The 9,208-nt window shown below is 43.0% G+C and overlaps 1 pseudogene; it reads right to left on the bottom strand.

Annotated features, from left to right (window-relative positions):
* Positions 1–1,969: 1,969 nt before the first annotated feature.
* On the bottom strand, positions 1,970–3,754 carry LOC118389728 (mitochondrial ornithine transporter 1-like; annotated as a pseudogene).
* Between the last annotated feature and the right edge of the window lie 5,454 nt (positions 3,755–9,208).

The raw sequence follows: 9,208 nt of genomic DNA, 5'->3' as shown, positions 1-9,208 counted from the left end.
AGGTGCATGGCAACAGATGAACAAGGTGAATGAAAAAGGAAACCGCGCACTGCTCTTGATAGTATCGCTGATCTTTAATAAGCGTATTAAAGCTCACGTAAGCTCATTAAAGATCAGAGATACTATCAAGGGCAGTGTGCGGTTTCCTTTTTCAAACATTTGATTAATAAAATATTTAATCAGTCATCTTCCTCAAATGATGGGGATGGGAATCTGCTTTCATTGGTCCTCAACTCGCGGCTCAGTCACTTCATTCAAGGTAAGTGGAGTTAGCCGTGAGTTCGCCTGCCCCCTGAGCCTAACTCAGGTTAGCCTGAGTTAGGTTTCGCTGCCATAGGAATGTACCTGGCTAAAAGGTGAGACACTTTCTTCTGACCGGTTATCCCGAGATGAACTCCTCAAACCTGCTTCGTAGGACTCCCCGCGTTCACACTGACAGCAAAGAAAATATCAGATGACCAGTTCGCCTGCTGACCTGGGAGAAGAAAAAAAAGCTTGGAAAGGTATGAAGAATTTGAAGTCAGCTTCAAAACAAATTCCATACAGTGTTCCCATTCCCTTAACATCTCTTTACTTTGAGTTTGGATTAGATTCAGATGTTCAAAAGAACACGTTGTTGTCCATTTCATACATACAGTAGCTTCTCCGTCGTGATAAAGAAGGCATAACACTTGACTTGAGTGTAATATTCACAACGTACACCAAACATTAGGAACACCTTCCTAATATCGAGTTGCACCCCCTATTCCACTGGATCGGAATCAGTGGAATGGTATCAATAAAAATCTAACACATGGTTTCCAGGTGTTTGATGCCATCCCATTATTATGAGCCGTTCTCCCCTCAACAGCCTACGCTGCTCAGAACAGCCTCAATTCGTCAGGGCATGGACTGCGGTGTTGAAAGCGTCAACATGGGCCAGGATGGGCCAACGCTTCCCAATCCCACAGATGCCAAGTTGGCTTGGATGTCCTTTGGGTGGTGGACCATTCCCTGGTACACATGGGAAACTGTTGAGTGTGAAAAACCTAGCAGCGTTGCAGGTCTTGACGCAAACCATTGTGCCTGGCACCTTCTACCATACCCAGTTCAAAGGCGCTTACATCTTTTGTCTTGCTCATTCACCCTCTGAATGGAACACGTACACAATCCACGTCTCAATTGTCTCAAGGCTTAAAAATCCTACTTTAACCTGCCCCCCCCGTGACACCAATAAGGGCTCATAGCTCTCACCTGGATTCACCTGGTCAGTGTGTGTCATGGAAAGAGCAGGTGTTCTTGAATGTTTTGTTCACTCAGTGTTTATCTCATGTAGAAAAAGAATAAACATAACAAAAAACAATGTTGTTGATCAGTGGTGTAGTCACATCCTGAGTGGCGCAACAGTCTAAGGCACTGCATCTCAGTGCTAGAGGCGTCACTACAGACCCTGGTTCAAATGCAGACTGTATCACAACCGGCCGTAATAGGGAGTCCCACAGGGCGGCGCACAATGTCGTCCGGGTTATGGTTTGGCCTGGGTAGGCCGTCATTGTAAATAAGATTTTGTTCTTAACGGACTTGTCTGGTTAAATAAAGGTTCATTCAAATAAAATATATATAAAAGGCTTTTATGTACACACCTATACAGTAAATACATGGATATTTTTTTATAATTGTGTTCCACTAGTTGACAACACATCCTGTCTGAAATCGTGTGATGCATGTCTCGGGCAAGTGGGTGGAATGTTGTTGGATTGCATGGAATGTTGTTGGATTGCATGGAATCCATTGATTGAATACTGACTCGTCAGGTTCTGTGGCTGGACCTATTGACCCAGCATAGAAAACATGATCAAAACAAGATCAGAGGTTACCACAAATGTTGAATGTCAGTTTTTAAAACTTTCAGTCTTCTGGTTTATCCTGTAGATGTTGATGACTGTTGGGGAATTTGAATTCACAAACCTCGTGCTCCAGCCCTACAAACTCAGGCTGTAGATGTGTGGTTGATGAGGGTTCTTCTGGTCCACTCATAAGCCAGGAATAGAGCTCCGTTGGAGGGGAAGGCCCGCAGGACGGTAGGGGTTAGACCACAATACAGACAATACATCATCAAGCACATCATGGGTGGATGCATAACAGCCCATACATGTGAAATCTAAAGGAGCTCAAACTGCCCGAGGCCACTACAAGGAGATCGGTGGCACCTTAACTGGGGACGACGGCCTCATGGTAACGGCTGGAGCGGAATACTTGGAACGGTATCAAGTACATCAAACGCATGCTTTCCATGTGCTTGATGCCATTCCATTCGCTCCGTTCCAAACGTTATTACGAGCCTTCAGTACGAGGGACAATCCTAATCGTCTGTGAGCTAGTGAGTTCATTCATTTCTGTTATCTGGAAAAGAAAGCTGCCAACATGAGTATATAAGCAAATGATAGGTTAAATAACGCAACCAGAAGTTTATTGATGAACACATTTGAGACAGAATGCCATGTAGTTTAGACGACTTGGGGGATAGACTCAGATTAGGAAAAATAACGTGGTATGTTCTCACCTTCTGTCCTCGTGATACAGAGCAGTGTTCTGATAAACCCAGCCTGCTTGCCTGACATAGATAGAACCTGGATTCTGGATTTGACTGAATCAATGGGGTACACTGCCAGCCAGGGTACACTGCCAGCCAGGGTACACTGCCAGCCAGGGTACACTGCCAGCCAAAAGGCGGCCCCACCAACTCCTCCACTGATTAACAGCGGAACAGCATCTACCAAAGACAAAAACAAATAATAAAATCAGTTGCGTAAATCTATATCATAGACATCTATCTAATCTGGAATTTGCTGAATAGCTAAATGAGAAGTTGAATCCCTTCAGTGGAGTCATAAGGAATGGACTCACCCAACTCATCCGTAGACTGGCCAGTCTTTGTAAAGAGGGTTCTGCAGATCTCATAGCCCCCAAAGAAGAGGAAGTATCCAGGCACCCCTCTGAGCCAGGTGCTGGTCATTCCCTGGAAGAGGCCTTGAGGACCATCTGTCTTCAATATGGCAAAGAGAAACAGCAGCAAAACACAATAACAGGCGAAGAGACCGCTTTGCATTTTTTAAGCCCTCAGCCAGACACATGGGGAATGGGGAGAGGGATGAGATGAGAGTGCTAAGACAGAGATCCTCTGATGCCAACCTGAGGTGAGACCCTTTCCCCAGCCCAAAGACTCTCCTGGTGAGCTGCTGGCAGGTCCCGTATCAGGCGAAGAGCACAGCGTTCTCTGCCACGTTGGCCAGTAGAGCTGGCACACTTCCCTGGTAGAGAACCCCGAAGCCCGTTGTGGCGGTATGTCATCAGGGAACAGTCCAGGCAGCCACGGTACAGGCTGGGGAACGTCTGCATCTTCACCTTGACCGCGTCGAAGGGCTGACCGCTCAGCACACACGCAACACCCCCTATGTGAGAGGAGAGATTTCCAGGGTCACCATGAAGGACCTCAACCCTTTCTTCCACTCTCTTGTCATGTTCAGGGTTTTAAAAAATCAAATTTTCTGAATGATAGGCCATCCTGTTCAGCTTTGTCCTTCACTAGACGTTTCCACTGAACAACAAAACAACCTTGTGTTGTACGTGTGTCAGTCAAGAGTCATCAAGGCTTTAGGTAATTGAGGTAATTAAAGATTTTAAAAAACAAGTTGTATTTGCCTGCTGCCTCAGCAATGAGGTTTATGATTGTGTCGGTGATGGGATGTAATGTACATTCCTCCTCCACGCCCATTGTGTCCGGAGAGTCAGTGATGCACGCACACTGACGGATATGATGAAACCTTTTGACTTGTCGGGCAAACTTTTTGTTGGATAATAAATAACCTACAAAAGAGGAACGTGTTCAACTACTGTGCAGCGTATTTGGTGTAGTGCATGTGGGGAAAGGTGGGTTGCAGATTATATTTGGGAAACTCAATGGGAGGAGCTATTTAAAAAAGGTATTATTAACCTTGAAGATTAAATCCAGGATAGTGGCTTTCCAGGGAGCACTTTCAGGGCCCAAAGCATACAATTTCTTAAAGATAAGAATACTTCTAAGCAGCTACATTTTTAAATTCTCAGAATTGTGACATGTTCCTATTAAGTGTAATCATGAGTTTTAACGTTGCTACTAAAATATGCAGTAGTGCAACTTACTATGGATAAGAGCATCTGCTAAATGTTCAAATGTAAAATCAAAATACCACAATGTTGCATAATGTTTATAACATTTACCGCTAAAGAAAGGCCACAAAAATACAAAAATCGGTCATTTCCATAGAGGGAATAAATCAATTTGGTCCACACAGAACGTTAAAAACATAATGATTATTTTTTTTTTTAGATCAGAGGCATATAAAACACATTGTGCAGGTGCAAAGAAAAAACTCCCGCCTTGTCCAACAGATGTATTGTCACCACTGGTCAAGAGATGGAGAAATGTTAACATATAAAATGTCATTCCACTTATCCAAATGAACAACAAAACATAGAACCCATTTCATCATCATTCCTTTCAGCCAATACACATTGAAATGGATCAGTCCTGCCTCAAACACACAGGTGTTTGGCATAATAGGCCACGGCAATGTTACCTGAATACCTGATTGTCAGACTGGACACCTACCTCAAGTCTAGGGATTTTGTGTCTAGATACACATACAACTCCCTCAAACGCAAACGTGCAATTCCTTGAAATGTAAAATAGAAAAATGTCATCTAAATCTATTTCAACAACCATACACATCACCACATAAGCATTGTATAGGGTATGAACCCTTATGCTATCACTGTGAATAGGTTTGTTCAGACTTTCAAAAAAAGCAAAGGGATCAAGACAAACACTGGAGAGCAAAGTGTTAAAGACTCAAAATGACAGTCAGAAAGAAACTACAGTGAGAAACCAGTTTCAAAACCAATTTTAGGTTTTCTTCTGGGACAGTTGAACGAGGTGTAAAACCTACAGCTATGTATGCTCACATCTAAATGGCCAGTGTCTTAACAAACCACAATACCCTTTTCTATTAGTCATCCTCATCTTCCTCGTCATCTGCCTCATCATCATCATCTTCGCCTTCTTCAATTTAGAGGCTCCTGCCCCGCCCAGTTTTCCTTTTCCTCCTTTGTAATCATGCCACATCCTAGAAACAGTAAGCAAAGGTGTCTTAAATAAAAGTCACATTTTCAATCCCTTGGAAAAATCACAGGTTTTGTCATATTTAGCCAGTGATTCCTTGCATATAGGGTCTGACACCACAGTCAGACCAATTAGTGGTAAAAATCCTATTCAATTACATTTCCTTTGAGACAAATAAGGAGTCCCCAGTGGCATTACCTTTTTGCATTTTTCCTGGAGTTTGATGGTTTTGGCACGATATGACGGCTTATTGGAGTCTGTCAAATTGTTCCACATCTCTCCAAGCTTCTTGGCCACATCCCAAATGCCAAGGCTTGGGTGTTGGGCTTTGATCTTGGGGTGCTGCTCAGCACAGAAAACAAAGAACCCTGATCTGTATAAGAGAAGGAATGCAGTTGTTACTGATGGTTGCAGGACTTCAAAAATATATCATACTTTGTTTTGAATTGTCCAGGGCCGGTCCTGGGCATAAGCGACATAAGCGGTCGCGTAAGGCCCCCAGACGCTAGGGGGCCCCCAACCCAAATTCACATTTTTGCTGAGAGTTAGTCGAATACACAAGGGGCAATTTTGAAATATGGTAGCGCATCAGCAGTATCTCATGTCATGTCAGTAACTGACAGTCACTCAAGTAGCTCATGTCAGCTAAAAAAGGGTTTGTATTGGTAAGTTAGTCTAGCCAGCTATCTACACCTTGTAGTAATTACTGACCAGGCAAACAAGGCATGTGTCCAGGGGCCCTGACCTCCAGGGGGCCCCCATTGATTTTTGTTAGGTACTCTCACTCAGATATCATATGAACATGGCAAAATGTGTAGAATTACAGGAAATCAGCTTTAAAACTTCTCTCCACCCCATGGCAAAAATTTGTAGAAATGCATGAAAATATTATGAAGAAAAGAAATGCAACATTGGAGGGCACAGGCCCACCCCCTTGGGAGCCAGGCCAATCAGAATGAGTTGTACCCCACAAAACTTCTTTATTACAGACAGAAATACCCCCCCCAACAATCCCGCGGGTGAAGCAGACAGATGTGGAGGTCCTGTGTTCTGGCTGTGTTCTGCGGTTGTGAGGCCAGTTGGACGTACTGCCAAATTTTCTAAAATGACGTTGGAGGCAGCTTATGGTAAAGAAATGAATATTGAATTCTCTGGCAAACAGTTCTGGTGGACATTTCTGCAGTCAGCGTGCCAATTGCATGCTTCCTCAAAAGTTGAGACATCTGTGACATTGTGTTGTGTGGCAAAACAGCACATTTTCGATTGGCCTTATTATCCCCAGCACAATGTGTCTCTGTTTAATGATCACGCTGTTTAATCAGCTTCTTGATATGCCACACCTGTCAGGTGGATGGATTATTTTGACAAAATATTAAATGCTCACTAACAGGGATGTAAACAAATTTGTGCAAAACATTTTTGAGAAATAAGCTTTGTACGTATGGAACATTTCTGGTATCTTTTATTTCAGCTCATGAAACAGGGGACTAGCACTGAAACATTTATATATTTGTTCAGTGTAGTTTTAAAAACAGCCAAATTCTCTCCACTCCCTGCAATTCTACGCATTTTGCCATGAACTTTAAAACTGACATTTTCTCCGCTGTCAAAAGAGGGACCACTAAAATGTTTGGGGCCCCCAAACCAAATCTTGCGCTTAGGGCCCGCAAAAACATAGGGCCGACTCTGGAATTGTCTATAATAAATCAGCATAAACCAATATACAATGAGAACGCCAAGCAAGCATTAGGAACACCTTCCTAATATTGAGTTGCGCATAGATGATTACAGTATTTTAGGAATAGACCTAGTCCTCGTCTGGTCCTCAAACTTTGACTTCTCCTTTGGAGAAAAAAAAGAAGTGTGCCAAATAAAACGTTATGATAAATGTTTTCAACACCATCTTGACGACATCTGAAAAGGTTTATTCATCGCTCCATGCTGCTCCTGAAATCAAATTAGGAAACTGTGTGTCTGTTTATTCAAGAAAAGACATTGTGTTCTCATCCACCTCCAAAACACACATCCATGACTAATTTGAATAAATGATTTGTAGTGCGTGTGTTGGTGATGCAATTCATATAGGTGTAACAGGCTTAGGACCACGTCAACAGATAATAGTATCCTGTAAAACAAGAGAAAATACATATGAGACAGGAAATAAGGTGTCTGGTTCGTGGACAGCATCACTCAGAATTGATAGAACATATAAAACATGTCTGTTGGTATCAAAAATAATAATTTCATACAAAAATAACCACTCACATATACACTATATGGCCAAACGTATGTGGACACCTGCTCGTCGAACATCTCCTTCCAAAAATCAAGTGCATTTATATGGCGTGGTCCACCCTTTGCCGCTATAACAGCCTCCAGTCTTCTGGGAAGGCTTTCCACTAGACGTTGGAACATTGCTGCAAGGACTTGCTTCCATTCAGCCAAGAGCATTAATGAGGTTGGGCGATTAGGCCTGGCTTGCAGTCGACGTTCCAATTCTTCCCAAAAGTGATCGATGGGGTTGAGATCAGGGCTCTAGCGGCTAGTCAAGTTATTCCACACCGATTTTGACAAACCATTTCTGTATGGACCTCACTTTGTGCACGGGGGCATTGTCATGCTGAAATAGGAAAGGGCCTTCCCCAAACTGTTGCCACAAAGTTGCAAGTATAGAATCATCTAAAATGTAATTGTATGCTGTAGCGTTAAGATTTCCCTTCACTGGAACTAAGGGGCCTAGGCCGAACCATGAAAAACAGCCTCATACCACTATTCCGCCTCCACCAAACTTTACAGTTGGCACTGCATTTGGGCAGGTAGTGTTCTCCTGGCATCCACCAAACCAGGATTCCTCTGTCAGACTGACTTGTTGGAAAGATTTCATCCTATGACGGTGCCACGTTGAAGTCACTGAGTTCTTCAGTAAGGCAATTCTACTGCCAATGTCTGTCTATGGAGATTGCATGGCGGTGTGCTCAATTTTATACACCCGTCAGAAACAGGTGTGGCTTAAATAGCCGAATCCACTCATTTGAAGGGGTGTCCACCTACTTGTGGCCATGTAGTGCACATCATCCATCACAAACACGTGGAAATACATTGAACATATTCACACGCACTCATTACCTAAGTACAAGACCACGCACACACACACAGGCCTATCCACAGCTTAAAACTATTCATTTACCTAGAATACATAGCTAGAAACACAGTGTAATGCATTCACTAAACCTCCCTGAGTAACAATGGGCAGCAGTCCTCCACTTCAAAAGAACCACCACCAGCACCATGATGCTACTGACCTTACGACAACCAATGGTGAAACACAAAATGTTTCTAAATATCCCAAAAATACCAAAATAATGATCTCACACACACAGAGCCATAGAGAAATTAAATAAGTGACAGGAGCTACAAAATACATTTCAAAACCAAAAAGCCAGTGAAGTCCTCCTTTTTTCCCCTCTAGCTAAGCAGCTTGATTCACCGCACTAAAACAAACTTTACAAAACAATCAAATATACAGAACAGAAATATAAAAACGTAACATGCAACAACTTCAACAATTTTACTGAGTTACAGTTCATGTAAGGGAATCAGTCAATTGAAATGAATTCATTAGGCCCTATAATCTATGGATTTCACATGGGTGGGCATAGGCCAACCCACTTGGGAGCCATGCTCAGTCAATCAGAATGAGTTTTCCCCCACAAAAGGGCTTTATTAGACAGAAATACTCCTCAGTTTCATCAGCTGAATGTGGAGATCGTGGGCTGGCGTAGTTACACGTGGTCTGCTGTTGTGACAGCCGGTTGGACGTACTGTCAAATCCTCTAAAACGATGCTGGAGGCATCTTACGGTAGAGTAATCAACATTCCATTTTCTGGCAACAGCTCTGGTGGACATTCCTGCAGTCAGCATGCCAACTGCATGCTCCCTCAAAACATCTTTGGCATTGTGTTGTGACAAAACTGCACATTTTAGAGTGGCCTTACTATCCCCAGCACAAGGTGCACATGCGCAATGATCATGCTGTTTAATCATCTTATTGATATGCCACAACTGTC

Source organism: Oncorhynchus keta, chromosome 11 (genome assembly GCF_023373465.1).
Source record: "Oncorhynchus keta strain PuntledgeMale-10-30-2019 chromosome 11, Oket_V2, whole genome shotgun sequence".
Classification (NCBI taxonomy): domain Eukaryota; kingdom Metazoa; phylum Chordata; class Actinopteri; order Salmoniformes; family Salmonidae; genus Oncorhynchus; species Oncorhynchus keta.
This window is presented reverse-complemented; position numbering and strand designations above follow the sequence as displayed.